We start from the raw sequence: 10,806 nt of genomic DNA, 5'->3' as shown, positions 1-10,806 counted from the left end.
TCTGACTTCAGCTCAGGTCATGATCTCATGGTTCATAGGTTCCAGCCCGGTGTTGGGCTCTGTGCTGACAGCTTGGATCCCAGAGCCTGTTTTGGATTCTGTGTCTCGCTCTCTCCCTGCCCCTCCCCTGCTTGTGCTCTGTCTCTCTCTCAGAAATAAATAAACATCAAAAACATTTAAAAAAAATAATAAAATGAAAATTCTAAAATGTAGTTATGGAAGGATTGATCAATGAAATTTTTAATGGCAACCAAGAAAATTAGGCAAAAATTGTGAAATACGGTTGAGAAAGACATTACTTATCCAAACTGGACCTGAAGAGATATTGGCATTGGGCAAGACCCTCAATTTCACTGAACTGTAGTTTCTATACCTCTGTTGTCAGAATAGATGTGAGGATGCCAAGAATTCTACAAAGAAAACACAGTTACTTGCCTCTGCTTTAGGGAGAGGGTGGTATATAATTATACGGTGCAGAAACCAGAGGTTCTATATAATATTTTATAGCTACAGTGTAAATTCATCATTTCTTCATTTTGTCCTGCACATTGGGGAATGGAATCTTAATTTTTGTTTTGTTTTGTTTTTGAGCCTTAAAATTTAAGTAGAACTTAGTGTGTCTAAAGAGCCAAGAAAAACAGGTTTTCCAAATCTTCACAATATTAGGGCACGAGAAAAATTTTTAGATGTGGCAATCAGCCACCTTCTCTTTCCAGGAAAAGCTTACAAATTACAAATTACAATCATGGGTCATCACAAGGTGATACCAACTGTCTCTGTGATAGTCATCCTTATACAGGGAATAAAATAATTCATTTTTTATTCATAGATATGTTGTTTACATTGATCTGTTTTAATGATGAGTTGAAAGTGAAATCCTTCCATGGAGACTGAATAGAAAATATCAACATTCTACAGAAAGTAAATTGCCATCCTAAGTAATTCATTCTTTGAAAGTCTCCATTGTTCAGGGTTTATATTTATATTTATTAATTGAATATATGTATATATATATGTATATATAATACACATAAATATATGCCTTACTTCAAAATTAGGGAAGTAGCTTCAGCTTCTTATGTAATTTTTCACAATTTATTTGTCTATTAAAATATTTATGAATAACACATTATGTCTTCTAAACCTGCCACTTAATAACTACTAAATCTTGAACAAATTACTTACGTTATCTTTCCTTCAGTTTATTTTCTCATTTGTGAAATGGCTCAAAGAGATATCCTAAATATTAAATGAGCAAATAGAGGCAAAATACTTAGATTAGTGCCCAGAATACAATACTTTTTCAAGACGTTTAGCTAAATAGCTTTACATATGCCGAACACTGGAGAAACCATGGTGTGATAAGACTAGTGTATCCCCTAGCTTCTCAGAACTTAGAATTCCATGCAAAACCTATAGTAGTCACACATGATTATACTTATTTCGTTTAATAATATTTTCATACAAACTATGTAAAAAGGAACAGAGCATTAAAACATATCAACCCCAGTGTCTAAAGGAACACCCAGATACAGATAATAAATAACAAAGCATCATGTGTATAATGAAGGCACAAAATACTGTGGTTTATGGAAAGGGAAAATTTTTGTTCCGTTTGTATGATTATGGAGAATGCAGAGACAAATAATACTTTAACATAATTTCTAAACATGGCCATTGTAGTTCTTTCTAGCCTTAAGATTACAGACCACAGGGAATTCCAAAAACAATACTCCAGTCAAAACTATAATTCCAGAAACAAAACGATAAAATATCCCAGTGACAACAAGAGAAAGGTTTGAAGGAACAAAGAACTTGTATAACATCGTAAGCAACAAAATGATTATTAACAAATTCAGTGTGATCCATTTTTTGTCCAGGAAGATTAGAGGAAATTTACTCATGGGAGGGAAGGAGGGAGCCTTGGTAAGGTTGATTTCGGCAGATATTTTTTTTTTTAATAAAACAGATGCATTAAAGGGACATTCTTTCTGTGCGTATGGAAGTATCTTTCCTGATACAGGATGCTTCTCCACCTAACCAATGAAATTCTCGTTTTCTGTGCTAACTAGTTTGTCCTGAGGGTAGTAAAAGCATTCTGCAAACTGTACCTGCTTGTTTACAAGCAATCTTCTGGCCAGTTCAAAAATAGTGAACCTGTACTTCTAAGAAAAAAGGAAAAACTCTAGTTATCTATATGGACTGAGTAATTGTTTTTAATTCACGTTTAAGTGTGCTTATATGTATTTAATTGGAAATGGGTATGAGCCCTCATGCTCAGAGGTGCTCTCGAAACACAAGCTAATGAGTCTTGGGAGAACAATGTGAGAGATTACGTTTAAAGTGTTAGATCAAATGAACACATGCTCATTTCCTTCTTATCCGGAGGTGGCATTCAGATGCCTAACTGCGGATACATTATTTTTTTCACAGACAAGACATTTGGCTTCTTACACAACTGCTTACTTGGGAAGACTGTTGGGTTGGCAGCTATAGCCAATTCCCATTGTCAGAAATGAATAAAATTGCAAGTTCGAGGATGATTCTTTAAAAAAAAAAGAAAGAAAGTCTTTTTGTTCTTTCACAGACACATATGGATCATTGGGAGAAGAAAGTGTTTTCCTTCTGTCTCTAATTAAGCTTTCATGCATCCCTGGCCTCCATTAACTTAGAAAAGCAGAGACCTTGTGTAAATGAGATTGCAGATGTGAAGATACTTGGAAACTGCAGAACACTATACAATTCTAAGGCATAAACACTACTGTAAATACAACAGGTTCTCCCATCTTTTCCATGAAATCATCACTAACTACCTTACTATGTAATAAGCTTCTTCTTTCAAATCTCGTTACTACAGTCTTGCTAGTCATTCCTTAAAAACAAAAAAGAAGAAGAAGAACTGTAAATTACACTCCACCAAGAATGTGCTCAAACCATTCCATCAACAGGGAACATTCCTTTCTTTATTTTGCCTATATTAAATCCTCTAGCTTACTTAATTTAAAATGCTAACTGATCACCTACTATTCACCAGACACTGTTCTGAGCCCCACAGTACAGCAATCAAAGGGACAGAAATATATTTCCTTGGGAAGCTTAGTTAGTTTTTCTGTTTTCTCCCCTTGATTTCTTCAAGAAAAAGAAGGGAGGCCAGTAGGCTGGAACATGGTGGGATGAGGGAAAGCGAAACCAGAAGTTTTCTGTGGTTCTCTACCACGTGGGGAGCCTTGTTGCCATGGTGAGGAATATGGACTTCATTTTAAGTGTGACAGAAATATACAGGAAGGTTTTAAGCAACAGGGAATAATGGCCTGATGTATGTTTTTATAAGATGATTCTTTTTTTTGCTAGAACTACCCTTAGACTCCGGCAAGAGAAAGCCACTGCCTTGAGCCCCACCATTTAGAAAACTCTGTATATCAGACACACAAACAATAAATCTATTAAAGATATGCCCTCCTCTGTCATTTGGAACATGACAAGCAGCACTGGCACAGGACAACTTGTCACCATAAATACCAGTTCTTGAGACAAATGGTGTTTAGACCCCAGGGCAATGCTTCTCCACATCTCTGGCCCTGTGTCCTTAATACTAAAGGGGCCTGCATTTGAATGCCATAAAGGTCTATGAGTTATACCCTTGTCAAAGTCAGAAACAGACACCACCCCAGTATGCGAGTAGGATTTGGACAGCAGGAATACTTAGGTAGGAGATAAGACAAAGACATATTTTACATCCATTTTCTCGGATGAGTACTGAAACATTCTTTTCTGGTAACAAGCAGTCACATCCTTGTATCTATTTATTGTCCAATTCATGTTTATGTGTATACTTATGAATCAACACAACTATTTATAATCCAGGAATAGTGTACAATTTTAAATAGTTCCTGTTGTTTTTGAATTTGTATACATGTGTACCTAGATCGGAGGCAAGCCAGAACACTACAAAGTTTGTGGGCTAAATTGAGCCCACCTTCTGTTTATGTATGTAAGGCGTTAGCTACCCCCATTTCTTTCTGCGTTTTTTATGCTTGTTTTTGTGCAAGATTAAGTTTTGCTATTGAGACCCCGCAGCTCCAAAACCCTAAAATATATACTACCCAAACCCTTACAGTAAAAGTTTTCTTCCATCCATCTATACATGAAGTGTCATGCTAATTCTTGTATATGCCTAGATGTTGCTTAAGACATAGTGAAACAAAGTGGCTAGCTTTGGAAGTTCACAAAGGTACTTTCCTGAGAGTGGAAAACTATGCCTACACAAAACATACACCATTGGAAATGACAGCTTTACTCATAATATCCCCACACTGGAATAACTCAAATATCTGTTATCAGTTTAATTGATAAGCTCACTGTAGTATGTCCACAAAATGGCATGATTCTCAGCAATAAAAAGAAATAACTTCCACATACACGCAACAGTATGCACAAATTCAAAAATATGCTGAGTGATAAAAAGCAACAAAAAGAATACTTATTGCACAATCCCATTTATTTGGAGTTCTACAATAAGCAAAACTACTTTACATTTAAAAAGGAGTTCGGTAGTTGCCTGCAGCCACAGGTATAGGGAAAGGAATTGACTGCAAAACTCCCTAAATTTGAAAACTCCTAAAGATCTTTGGACGAAGCTCAAGGACAAAGGAAGCAGATTTGTGGGGATTGGCCTGATTTTATACACAGTGTCTGCAAGCCTGAAAGGAAAGCAGGGTGGCATTTAGCAAGCAGCTATCTACTTTGCTGAAAACCACAGGAAACTGGCTGACAAATTGGAGTCTCCTGCACTCTCTTCACTGGAATAGGAATAAGAACAAACGTGCACGTGACACAGGATCAGCTAATACAAATAATGTGAACACTGTGATTGACCCCGGTGCTCATCAAGATGTCCTTCTAAAAGCCAGTTCACCTATTTTGCACCTTTTGGGACTCGGATCTATTGACTATGACTATGACTATGACTGTTGACTATATGACTGTGATCGTATTGCTAGGTCTGTCCCTGAGAGTTCCACAGAGCCTCAGAGACTTGCATCACCCAAGGTGGTATCTTCTCCTGGAAGGTCATGCTTGGTCAGTGGCTAGCCAGCTGATGCAGGGACATGAATTCTGTGGTCCCTTGCCTTGTCATGAAGCATCGATCAAGGACCAAGTTTGGAGCTCCCCATAGGATCCATAGTTTTAGCTGCTCTCCGTGCTCACTACTTTTGACGTAACTTTCTCATAAGAATATTTTTTGAAAAAAATTTCCAGAAATCTCCCATCTTAGTCTACCTCCAAGAAACTCAGTTTAAGAGAGTGCCAGTGGTCTAAGGAAGCGGATTCTGAATGGGGTTTTGGTGCTGGATCACTCCACATGGCAAGTCTGCTTCTCTCTCTGCCCAGTCCTGCTTTTCTAATCTCCTTACAGATGTACCTTCTGAATATACTCCCAGTAAACCTACTGCAAGCAATTCACCATCTGGGTATCTATTTTCAGAGAACTTAATCTAAGACAATGATACAACTTGTGACTAAGATCTTCGGCCAAATGCACAGAGGGACAGAAACCACAAGATTAAATTTAACAGAGCTAAACATATTCTTAACTTTTAGTTAAATACTGAATTTTGAGCATTTATACTTTTACCTCCATCCAAAACTGTCACTAATGTCACAATTAAGGAATTCTTAAAAATGCATGACACCACCACAAAGTCAAAAAGAATGAGAAACAACAAGAAGAAACGTGCACAAAATGTTGGAAATTATAAACTCAGTGGATGAATGTTACCTGACTGAGGAAGGATGAAAAGGGGGAAACCCATGCCAGCAAGAAATGAAGTCAGTATTAAGCAAGTTGATTTGCATCCCAGAAATCTGGAGGCTCACAGGTTAAACATGCCACCACCACAGTTGGCAGAAACATAGATTGAGTCTGAAAGCTCAATGATTAGATACTTTATGAGGACCAACTAATGTGTAAGGTCCCTTCTCCCACCCTGTCGATTAGAAGAGTGCTCTGTCAATCCCAAGAGCAGGCTAAATATTTAACCTATGTACCAGTTTAATAAATAAATTCTGGATGCAGAACACCAGCCGTGGGTAAAGGTGGAGGTGAGGCATTTATACTACATTATGAACTGTGAAACCATTTAGAGTCCCTTCCTCTGTTCTACCCTCAGAGCCTTCTGTCTTCGTTTTAGGTCTCACTGTTAAAGATGGAAATGTAAATTTAGTAAAGCACTTAAAAATAAAACATACAAAAAATGAGAATGTAGAAACCAAAGACAATGCATGGAACAGAGGAATATTTCAAAATAAATATAATCAAATATACTCATTGAGTTAAAAGAAATATTAACATCTCCCAAAATAAACACTAAACTAGACAAACAGGAAATTCTAAAAACAAGGAAAATCTATTGGAAATGAACAGTAACACCCCAGAAACAAAATTCAGTAATAGTTAGAAGACAAAGTCAAGAAGAAAATCTCACAGAATATACTTCAAAGTATCAAGGGGAATTATTCCAGGAGATGCAAAATCCAAATAAGATCTGTAGAAAGAGAACATAAAATATGAAAGGAAATAATATTATTCAAAAATAGTAAAGAATAATATTATTCAAAAAAAGAACCCAGAAAATTCCATCTCCACTTGGGGAAATAGGACACAAAGGACACTGCTCTTCACACAGACCTCGACAGTATAGCCAGATAATCTGCAAAAGCATAACTTTCCTTGAGCCTATCCGAGAATTAAAGTCAGATGGTACACAAGAAAAATCAATTCCAAAGTGGGTCAGTGCCCTCCTAGGAGAGATACATCACAAAAACTGCTTTACTGTCGGCAGAACGAGGAAGGAACAAGAAGCAACTCTTTAAATTAGATCTAGCAGAAAGAGCGAGCAACCCAGGACATTTTAGCTAAGATGGAAACTGTGAAAGGGGCAAGTGAACACGGTAGGAAAAAAACGTGTTAAAAAAGTTGGAGGGTTTCTCTTAAGGCTTATCAACACCACTAGACCAAAGTGTAGACATCAAGCAAATTCAAGGAAAAAAATGGTGTGTGCATTTGTGGGGCACCCATCTTCCAAGAATGTTGGGGCAATAGCAAACAGTGTAAGAAAAGTGTAATATAGGTACAGAATACATAGGGGGTTGGTTGAAAATGTTCCAGGATTAGTAAAAGACATTAATCCCTCAATCCAAAAAAATCAGAGAACCCAAATCATGGTAAAGACAAAAACTCACATCATAGTCAAAATGCTACAACCAAAGATAAAGTCTTGAAGATTAACAGGAAGAGAAAGAGACAGACACACGGAATTGGGGAGAGAGAAAGAGGAATAAGAAAAATTGCAAGGGAGGAAGGCAGGGCGTAAGGAAGAACTACTTACAGAGAAAAAAATGTAAGAAATATACCATGCTTCTCTGAAACTATACAAGTCAAAGAAAATGGTGGGAAATAACTGGATAAAGAGAAAACACCACCCAAACAAAGAATTTTATATCAAGTAAAAATATCTTTCAAAAGTCAGCCCCCTCCCCTCAACAATAACAACAACAAAAAGAGTTTTCTAAAAAAATAAAAGTTGAGAAAATTCACTGGAAGCAGGCTTGCTTCACGAACTAAGATGACAGATGGAAATTTGCAGTTACCCACAAATTTTTTTGAAAACTCCACTAATGGTAAAAATAAAAGAAAATGCAGAAGACATATTTCCTTATTTTTAATCTCTTTAAAATATAATTGTCTAAAGGAGTGGTCAGCAAACTACCTGCAGGTCAAATCCAGTCCACTCCCTACTTTAGTGAACAATGTTTGATTGGAACATAGACAGACGCAGTCATCTATGAATTGTCCCTACCTGCTTTCAACCTGTAAGAGCAGCACTGAGGAGTGACAGAAATACTATGCCCTGTAAGGCCAAAAATATTTACTATCTGGCCCTTTACAGAAAAGTGAACTGATTCTTGACCTAAAGAAGAATAGTGCCAAGTTCTAGCAGAGTCAAAATATTTATTAAAATAAAATATATAAAAAATATAGCACAAATGATGGGAAAGATGAATTAAAAGGATATTTTTGCAAGGTTCTTATACTACGCATGCAGTGGTAGAATATGAATTAAAAAGTTGTGATAAAGATGCCTGTTGCAAATGTTAGGTACCCACTAAAATTAATTAGAATTAGTTGTAATTAACATACTCTTAATACAGGTGAATTAAAATAATAGAAAATCTGTAATTATTTCTTAAATAGGCAAAATAGAAAACAAAATAACAGGTAGAATAGAGAATACACAGCAAAATGGTAGATTTTAATCAAATATACAGCTGACCTTGAACAACAGGGCATTAGGGGTGCCAACCCCCCCCCCAACATATGCAATTAAAAAATCCATGTATAACTTCTGACTTGCTAAAAACTACTAGAACCTGTGGTTGACGGGAAGCCTTACCAATAATATAAACAGTTGATAATACTTATTTTGTATATGTATTCTATAGTATTCTTACTTGTAATCTAGAGAGAGAAAATCTTATTGAGAAAATCGTAAGTGGGGCACCAGGGCAGCTCAGTCGGTTAAGCATCAGACTCTTGATTTCGGCTCAAGTCATGATCTCAACAGTTCATGAGATCAAGCCCCATGTCGGCTCTGCACTGACAGCACAGAGCCTGTTTGGGACTCTCTCTGTCTCTCAATCTGTCTCTCTTTCTCTCTCCCTCTCTAAATAAATAAATAAATAAATAAATAGACATTTTTTTTAAAGAAAATAGTAAGGAAGAGAAAATGCACTTATAGTACTGTACGTGTCAACTGTGTTGTAATTCCATTAAATATAAAGGATTGAAGCAGACACTTAAAAGACAGATGTGTCAGACTAGGAGGAAAAATGTCAGACCAGGCTCTATGCTGTCTTTAACAAATCTTCTTTAAGTGTAAAATGTTAAGTACGACAAAGGTAAAAGATTTAAAATGATTTCTGTTCCAAGCACTAATACAAGGCACTTGGAATGGCTGTATCAATATCAAACAAAATGTAGTACACAACAAGGGATATTACTGGTGATAAAGAGGGCCATCACGTGATCATTAAAGGGCTAGTTCACCAAAAAGACGTAACTAAATCTGTATGCACCAAACAGCAAATATACCTGAAGAAAAACTGATAAAACTCGAGAAAGAGAAAACAGGCCACTACAGTAACAAAATCTAACAGATTTGAAGGACATGGATTTCCAAGGAGATGAAGGAAGATGGGGGAGGGGAGGAGGAAAAGAGGAGTCCCAGGTCACATCAATATGAAATTTCAGAATATTTATGATAATAATTTTTAAAAATCTACAGTTTGCAGACAGAGGGGGAAGAAAGCAGAAATAAAAGATCGGATGAGCGTCGAATTCATTGAAACAATACTGGAAGCTAAAAGCCATGGATTTGTGGCTTTCAAATTATGAAAAAATCTTTCCAAGGTAGCACTTTCCACACCTAGCAAAGTGTCAGTCAAGATGTTTAAAAAAATTCAGTCCTCATGCACCTCTTCTCAGAAAGCAAGTGTAGGATGTACTTGATGCAACCAAAGATATTAACCAATACAAAGACAAAAGAATGAGAAAAGATGCTCTCCAAATACAGGAAACATAAGTGGAGTTCCTGGTGTAATGGTAAGCTCCCAGGATGAAACCTGGTCAGATGCTAGGTGAGCAAATAATATAAATTGGAGTGGGGACAAGGGAGGATTGCTGGAGGAATTTGGAAACATCAAAAAGAAGGAAAAGAGGGGAAGGAAGAAAAGAAAGAAGGGAAGAAAGAAAGAAAGAAAGAAAGAAAAAAAGGAAAGAAAGAAAGAAGGAAAGAAAGAAAGAAAAAAGATAATTCATATCTGAAGCAACAAAAACAGAGTTAATACTATCAGGAAATTGAAGGATACATTATTTTTTTTAGTAAAACAGAACTTAGCTATTTAAAAAATAAAAGAAGTAAGCATCAACTCAAGAGAAACCAAATTATTCACAATATTGCCATAGTTTGATAATTGATTCAATAGTGACTTGTATTTCCATAGTCATAATGAGAAACCCTAAATATTGATTTAAAATATCCTAACAGAGGGGCACCAGGGTGGCTCAGTCCGTTGAGAGTCTGACTCTTGATTTCAGGTCAGGTCATGATCTCACAATTTGTGAGATCAAGCCCTGCATAGGGCTCCATGCTGAACATGGAGACTGCTTGGGATTTTCTCTCTCTCTCTCTCTCTCTCTCTCTCTCTCCCTCCCTCCCTCTCCCTCCCTCCCTCCCTCCCTCTCTCCCTCTCTCCCTCCCTCCCTCTCTCCCTCTCTCCCTCCCTCCCTCTCTCCCTCTCTCTCTCCCTCTCCCTCTCCCCCCCTCTCTCTCCCTCCCTCTCCCTCTCCTTCTCCATCTCCCTCTCCCTCTCAAAAATAAATAAGAAAAATATATCCTAAAAGAATTTTCACAGCAAGTAAGCTAATTCTAAAATTTCTATTGAAAAGCAAAACATCAAAAACTGTCAAAACAATTGCAGTAATTAATAATAGCTAATACTTAAATGGTACATTTTTTAGTCTTTCCCAAAATGTTAAGATAGTGCAGTTATTAACTCAGTTTATATATATATATATATATATATATATATATATATATATATATATATATATATGTCACAGATTTTAACTTCCTCAAGGTGATGCAGGTAGTTAGCAGTATAACTGGGCTTTGAACCCTACTATTTGCTTCTGGAGTCCTTGCTTGTAACCCCTGGGCTGTGCTGGATTCCCATCAGATGTCAACA

Source organism: Panthera leo, chromosome B4 (assembly GCF_018350215.1).
Source record: "Panthera leo isolate Ple1 chromosome B4, P.leo_Ple1_pat1.1, whole genome shotgun sequence".
NCBI classification, from domain to species: Eukaryota; Metazoa; Chordata; class Mammalia; order Carnivora; family Felidae; genus Panthera; species Panthera leo.
The sequence above is the reverse complement of the archived record's forward strand: the minus strand, read 5'-3'. Positions refer to the sequence as shown.